The following is a 7,593-nucleotide window of genomic DNA, read 5'->3' as shown; positions in this document are numbered from 1 at the left end:
TTAATTCTTTTTTTAAATTTAAATTTGTTATTAATTTCAGTGAAAATTTACAGAGGCTTTGGATTTCCATTCATTCATTGTTGTAGATTTGTTCCCTTCCAAGGCTCCTCCCCCCCAGAACACTACCCTCTTCGAAAAGTAAAAGAATAGATACTTTCATTGTTTTACAAACCCACCCCAGGTCCACTCCACCATGTAGCCATCGCTCTAGACTCCTGTCCTGACAGAAAGACCTAATCACATATCTTAAAGTGCATTCTTGTTGTATCCTCTCTAAGTTGATTCTGTGACAGTTCATGGGATGTTCAGTGCTCTTCTCCAACATCACAGCTCAAAGGCATCACTTCTTCTGTCATCCTTATTGTTCCGCTGTCAGATGCATAATAAGTAATTGAAAAGACCATGGCCTGAATCAGATGTGCCTTAGTCCTTAAACTGAAGTAATTACTCCTCAATAATTTGGAGAGGTACCTAATTGGAGATTTTCTCAGTGCAAAGTATCCCCGTTTTTCATGAGTGCTGGTACCAAGGGTGTAAATTGTTGATCGAAACAAGATGAAGCTGTTGGCAGTTACAATCTCCTCTCCAACCATCATGGTAAAGTAGGAGACAATAATTAACCTCAAAATTTGATAAAGGTAAAATAAAATTAATACTTAGAATTAACGTTTTAATAAGCAGCATGGAGATCACTGCAAGCACACATGCAAAAGGAAATAGTATTAACAGAAAATCTAGGCTAAAGCTGGTGAGGGTAAGTACAAAAGAATCAAAATGAAGTTTTTTTATAGCTTAAATCATTGCATTTATAAGTAAAAGATTCAAGTTTTATTTAAAATTAGTATAATGGGAAATGTGAGATTATTGAAAATGGCAGTGCGCAAGTATGATGCATCATTTAATGTTTCAGAAACCTGTAGGATAAGATGTTTATTGGAGGAAAGATCAAACAACTACGGATTTTCTGTGGGTATTCAGCCCTGCAAAATTACGGGAAGTATAAAGATTGATATTGGACCACAAGGTATAATCAACAAGAAGTGTTAAAATATCCTGAGAACCTGTTGGGGATTTTAACAAGGAGTGCAAGTGTATTCCATAGACATAAGTTATGCAATTCAAGAAGGGAGAACTTAAGGATGGAAAGAGCAACAGCAGTCTGTAATCAGTAACATCAGGGATGTGGAATTGAAAACAACTACTCTTCCCTAGAGAATCCTAGGATGTAAGCATGTTATGTGGAAGGACTTGAGGGGAAACATAATGTCATCAAGGGAGTACTCAGCTGGGATAGAGCAAATAATAAATTTAATTTTCAGAGACGTGTTTGCAGCTATAGGGGATTTTGCAGATAACAAACCTTGAGACACAGAAGACAAATGGAAAGATTTGTGAATCAAGGAGGGTTTCAAGATAGGGATTAAGTGATCATTAGTGGACTCTAATGGAATAATTTTTTTTCCAATTCTGATTAATTTCAACCAGAAAGTTGTGAATATGATGGAAGAAAAAAATATAAAACAAGTTTAGAAAATCTTTATAAAAATATAGTAGTCCCTTAGAGCTACAGCTTTGTTTTGTACATGATACTTCTTATAGAGACTCCAGTGGCGTAGTGCTTAGCAAAAAGCCTTGTGTCTCCATTGGTTTCCATGTACTTACATACTTAGCAGGAAGCACTGGCAGCTTAGTGGTTAGAAGTGGCACTTCCTTTGCAAAGACACGCAGTTGAAATCCACCGGCTGCTTTGCAGGATAAAGATGATAAATCTCCTGTAGAATTTAGTGCCTTGAGGGTCAGTTATGGTCAGTTCCAATTCGACGGTACATAACAACAACAGCACCACTAACACATGCTTGGTAGTAAAGAGTTTGCCGCCACCCCGGCAAGAGTTTGAATTGGCTAGTTTTTCCAAGGGAAAAAGACGGATAATCTATTTTCCTACGATTTATTATTTCTGAAAATCTGCTGGAAAGTCAGCTATGAGCTGGTTCAAACCCACCAGCACATAACAATAGCATCTCAGCAGGAGAAGTGTCTACAGTATCCTCTCATCAAGATTTAAACCTTAGAATGAAAGGTCGCTGAGAGTAAGAATCAATTCAATGGTGGAGAGTGTGGAGTTTTAAAGTTTTATTTAAAGCACAGAGTTTTGTTCCTGACAGTGTGACTTTTGCATAGGAGTTCTGAAGGATAATGGGTCATTGGTCTTACATAAGGCGCAGAAGCCTCAGAGGTAATCTTCGGACTCTCTGAACATGAGAATTTTTGGAGGTAAAACCTGTCTATTAGACATATTATGTCTTCTGCTAAGGAAACTTGGAGGCAAAGGAAAAACTGGTCTTACAGAGGAAATAAGACCTCTTATTGAGGAAGTAACAATTCTGCTCTTGCATGTGAGTGTGCAAGCACATGTGCGCACTCTCTCTCTCCTCTCTCTCTCTCTCTCTCTCTCTCTCTCTCACACACACACACACGCACACACACACACCCACACACCTTTCATTATCCAGTTCAATTCTGTCTAAATTTCTCTTTCCTTCATAGTCATGAAAGTGAACTAATGATATCTTTTCTTTAATTCTACTATATTCAGTATGTTTTACGTTCATCATACTGATTGTTCTTGACATGTGCCATCAAGTTGCCTGCAGCTCATATAAACTCTACGTAAAACACTTTTGAAACCTACACTATTCTAAGACAATTTCACTAACTCTGAGTCCTTGGATATCAGTCCTTGGTGGAGGGACAACACAGGAGAGGAAGATCCCAAATGAGATGACATTCATCATATAAAGGTCAACAATTTATCGTATAATCATTTTGAATATATATGTTACACTAACCCTATTGTTGTTGAGCCAATTCTGACTCCCAGTGACATGATGAGAAATTAAAATCACCCCCAAAGGTGTCCAAGGCTAAAAGTCCTCATAGAAGCAGGCACATTTATCCAATCTTCCATTGAGTGGCTGGTAGGTTAAAACAATGATCTTTTTGACTAGTAATCCAGAACTTAGTATCAACCCCATCAGGGCTTCTTTACATACAAAAACATAGCCTGGTATAGCAAATTGAAATTACCTTCTCTATCCCTGCTTAACTTTATTATTTTAATTATATCCTATAATTTGTACTATAATTTTTGCAAAACATTGCTTTTAGGAGGGCTTCCTATATTTCTTATTTTATTATCAGAAATTATTACTGAGTAGTAAATGACTGCCTTTATGAATGAATGCTAATAATACAATGTTGTAAAGATTATTAAAGCGACTGCTAAGCAAAATAAGGGGGAAACACTCTAGTAATAAAAATCTAATTTAGGAACACCCTGAAGAAAAATTGCAATAGCATAAAAAGAATATATTATTACCCCAGAAAATAAAGATAAAATTATCCATGTTGTTATTGTAATCATTACTGTTAAATTTTATATTGTTACTGGGCACCAAAGCCAAATAATGCTCTTTGTAAACCATACTTAGGCATGCTGTATATAGAACAGATTTAAGACTCCCAGTAAGCCTTATATTTGAGAACATAAATTAACTTTAGCTAAGTCTGTGTGAGAACAGTTGCGTATGAAATTACACAATCAAGTCATTTAAGAGTGTATTATTTAGATGTATGTTCCTTCTACAATTCAATTAATTTTATATAGCAGAAAGTACATGGACTACATAATTTTAGATAGATTCTTGACTAGGTCAGACAAAAGTTTCAGTATTTGAGTTATTTAGTATGTCATCTTTGGTTACTTTCTCAGGCGATTCCAAAAGATGAACCCCAAGAAATGATAGTTAACTGAGTTAGATCCAAATAGGACAGTGTCAGTAGTGGTTGTTGTGCACCGTCCAGTCAAATATGACCCATAGTTAGCCCTCCGGTAGGTTTTCAGAAGCAGTTAATCACATGGGAGTTGATTGCCCAGCCTTTTCCCATGAAGCAGTTGGTGGGATTTGAATGGCATGCCTTTGGGGTTGCAGTTTAGTAGGTTAAACTTCTATTTCACTTCTTGTTATAAGAATAAGCAGTAATCCTCCTAATAAAATACAAATTTCAGCACAGCTTCTTGTCACTCGGCCACCAGAGAGGCTCTATGGTCTACCATGAAGCATTTTATTAATAATTCCATGATTAGTTAAGCTGTTGTTGTTATGTGTCATCGAGTCACCTGTGACACATAGCTACCCTACATATAATAGCTCTGAAGCCTACCCTCTCCTGAGCCAGTCTTACTGACTGTGACACATTGTCCCAGTTACTGTATAAATTCATCTCATCTGAGGTCTTCCTCTAATCTGCTGTCCATGCACCCATCTGAGCATGATGTCTTTCTCCAAGGACCAGTCCCTCCTGGCCATGTGCTCAAGGTATGTGAGGTGGAGCTTCAAAATCCTAGCCTCCAAGGATAAACTTAGTTTCATCCTCTCCAAATCAGAACTGTTTGTTTTCTTGGTGGTCCATAATATGTTCAAGACATTTCTCCACCACCACAACTCAAAGACATAGATTCTTCTTCTGTCATCCTTAGTCATTATCCAGCTCTCTGATGCATAGCAAGTAATTGCAAAGACCATGGCACCTTAGTCTCTACACTGACATTGTTGCTTCTCAGCAATCTGGAAAGTTCCCCGACAGCAGATTTCCCAGCGCTCTGCTGGTGCCAAGAGTAGGTCTTAAACTAGTCATGGACCATATTTCAAAGAAACTCTTACAGTCCTCTATTTCAAATCACTAATTTCATAGATAAAGGGGATGAAAATGTGCCACATAATTAACAAGAGTCATATAGGAAGAATTAGTCCAAGTCTTCCACATATTGAACTAACTTTATTTTTTTAACTAGAGGTAGATTTGAGTTATTGAATAATAGATCAAAGATGATTTGAAACAGCTTTTAAATTCTCCCTAATCATACAGTTTATTTTACATGTCTTGCTAAAATTCAAAATGCTTTGTTTACGTAGAGATGATAACTTTTATATTAAATGTGTAAGTAACTTTTAATTTTTGTGTGGTTCAAAATAGGGAAGGGTGTATGCCAGGGATGTATCCTATCTCCATACCTTTTCAATCTGTATGCAGAGCAGATTATCTGGGAGGCGGGGCTCTATAAGGAGAAATGTGGCAACAGGATTGGAGGAAGACTCATCAATAATACATGTTATGCAGATGATACAACCCTGCTTGCCTTGCTGAAACTGAGGAAGACATGAAGCACTTGCTGCAGAAGGTCAAGGACTGCAGCCTTCAATACGGATTGAACCTACATTAAGAAAATAATGATTGTCAGTACTGGGCCAATTGGCAGCATCATTACGGATGGTAAAGAGATTGCTATTTCAAACAGCTTTCGTTTGCTTGGCTCCACAATCAACACTCTTGGCACCAGAAGCCAGAACATTTAAAGACATATTGCATTGGGAAAGTCTACTGTCAGAGACCTCTCCAAAGTACTAAAGAGCAATGATGTCAATCTGGAGACTAAGGTGTTCCTGATATATGCCATGGTATTTGCAATTACTTGCTATGCATCGGAGAGGTGTAAAATAACTAAGAATGATAGGAGAATTGATGTCTTTGAACTGTGGTGTTAGAAAAGAGTATTGAATATACCATGGACTGCTAGGGGGATAAACAAGTTCATCCTCGAGAGGGAGAAAACAGGCTGCTCCTTGGAGGCAAGAATTCTGAAGCTTCGTCTGACATAGTTTGGATGTGTTGCAAGGAGGGACCAGTCCTTGGAGAGGGATGTTATGATTGAAAGGGTGGAGGGTCGGAGTAGAAGAGGAAGACCCTCGATGAGATGGATTGATTCAGTGACTAGTGTAATCGGCACAGGATAGAGCAGAGTTTAGGACTGACTCGCTGTGAGTTGCAGGCAACTCGACAGAACATAACAACAACAAACAACAAGATACAAATATGTGTGATCCTTTGATGCTATATCCTAGGAAAACTTCATCAGTTAGAGTACTTTCCAGAAAGTCTTTTATAGTGAAATACTGTCTCCATTGTGTTTTTTACCCTTTGCTACTTAGAGTCCAATATCTAATAGAATTCATTTCCTTATATAGTTTTACTTCCTTCTTGCTTCTACACAACTCTTCCCTCATATATCACTTTCTCCTGTTTATCCTCAACTTTTTGGAGATTTCTTATGCATGTTCTTTATCTTGGATGCTGATATTTTTAAGGTTTATAATTTTATGCTGTACTATAACTGTTATATTATCATGGAATTTCTGAAATGATGACTAATTTCTTTTCCCTAACTCCAAATATGCTTTGCACATAGACATTTCTTTATCTAAAGTGTAACTAGATTAGATTTCCTGACAATCTTCCTTAATTCCTAATTCCAGTACATGTTATTCTAGTTTTATCATAGAACATCAAGCCCTCCACTAATGATTTTATTTCTAATTCTCGGGCTTTATCCTCAGCCAGGTGCTATGTGGTGATTAATTGTTTAGTATAGTTTTGTAAGCCTCATGGAATTAGTTCAATACAAAATAATCACTCACGGCATTGTCTCCTTGAGAAAATAGGTCAAAAGATCAGAAATAAAAAGATTTGTCAATCACTTTACATAAATTTTGTTCTTAGGTTTTAAAAAGATTTTTCTTCTCTTTCGTATATTGCTCATGTAGTGTTTTTAAATGTCAAGAACTTTATAATCTTGTATAATTATAATTTCCCCCTAATTATGGAATACATTTAGAATGTCTTCATATTCTGTGTGTGTATGATTAAAATCGACCAATATCGACCAATATCAGTGCTATCAAATTTGTTCCAACTTACTGTAACTCTGGAGGATAGAATAACACTGCCCTAGGTTTGACATCTTTACAATAGAGACTCCCTTTCTTTATTTCCATGCAATAACTGGTGGGTTCAAATTACTGACCTTTTGGTAAACAGTTAAGTGTTATCAATAGTAGCATCATAATTCCATTAGTACAATAAAAATTACAGAAATTAGAACTGTACCCATGGAGTATTGCATTCCAAAAAACTTGAAATTTCAGAAACATATAAATTTTCAGAAATTTTATTACTTAATTAGGTTAATAGTATTTGTAAAATTTCTTAAGACTGAAGATTTCTGTAACACAAGTCGATCAAGAATTAAATGGCTAAATAGTTTCAGATTATTGAACATTAAGTGAATGAGGGAAATGATAATGCTCTCTGTATTCTACTACAAAGATTAAAATACTATAAGCAAGTCTCGAAAAGAATTGGCAGACATAGAAGAATTTAATGAAACAACATATGAGCAAGAGCCTATGGTGATAAAGGAAGAAGTTCAAGCTGCTTTGAAGGAAATAACAAAATATAAGGCCCCAGGAATAGATGGTATACCAATTGACGTATTTCAGCAAGCAGATGTTGTCCTGGATGTGCTCACCAAGTTGTGCCAAGAAATCTGGAAAACAACCACCTGTCAAACTGACTGGAAGAGATCTGTATTTGTTCCCATCCCAAAGAAGGGGGACCCAACAGAGTGTGGAAACTATAGAACAGTATCATTAATTTCACATGCAAGCAATATTCTACTGAAGATTATCCAAAAAC

The sequence above is a fragment of the Elephantulus edwardii genome, unplaced genomic scaffold (assembly GCF_000299155.1).
Source record: "Elephantulus edwardii isolate Elephantulus edwardi_28Jun2011 unplaced genomic scaffold, EleEdw1.0 scaffold00142, whole genome shotgun sequence".
NCBI lineage: Eukaryota > Metazoa > Chordata > Mammalia > Macroscelidea > Macroscelididae > Elephantulus > Elephantulus edwardii.
Note: the sequence above shows the minus strand (reverse complement) of the source record.